The sequence below is a fragment of the Acanthisitta chloris genome, unplaced genomic scaffold (assembly GCF_000695815.1).
Source record: "Acanthisitta chloris isolate BGI_N310 unplaced genomic scaffold, ASM69581v1 scaffold7289, whole genome shotgun sequence".
Classification (NCBI taxonomy): Eukaryota; Metazoa; Chordata; class Aves; order Passeriformes; family Acanthisittidae; genus Acanthisitta; species Acanthisitta chloris.
Genome location: NW_008691925.1, coordinates 50,527 through 51,129, shown reverse-complemented (window position 1 = coordinate 51,129; position 603 = coordinate 50,527).

Here is a 603-nt window from a genome sequence, read left to right as displayed (position 1 = left end):
GAAAGAGTGCAACACATAGACTTTTTTAAAGACCATTTAATTTGACAAGGACCATCTATTCACAGGTATTTTGTCTTATTCTGAATAAAGCCTTTACCTATACTCTTTGCTTCATGCAGTTTCTCAAGCTTACACTTAGACTTTTACAACAGATAGCTCCTAAGCAGCTCTTATGCTTCTCTGTCACCGTGAGGGTCATGCTGGGGATGTCAACTCAGCACCTCATAAAACAGAGCTTTTCACTGTTGCCATTTCCACCATGTGTTCACTCTGTGTCCTCCCAGGGTTGGGAAATAGTGGGACACCTCTGCATAAACCAGGTTTGCATCCCTCCTGCACAAAAAGAACCAGAGCAGATGTTTCCACCACGGTGTTCACTGCGTTCGCAGACCTGGTGGAGGTTTCCCTTCAAGAACAGGGAGCTGATACACAAGTCACACTCATGTCCTCTTACAGATGGGCCCTGGTCTGCCTTGTTCAGTGCTGTAAGCAGAGCCTGAGAGCATACTGCCAGCTTTGCACAAAGCTACTGGATTCAGGAGTACGCAGCTGCCAATGTTTGCTGCTTCCAGGATGCTAATCTTGACTCGATTGGCTGCATTC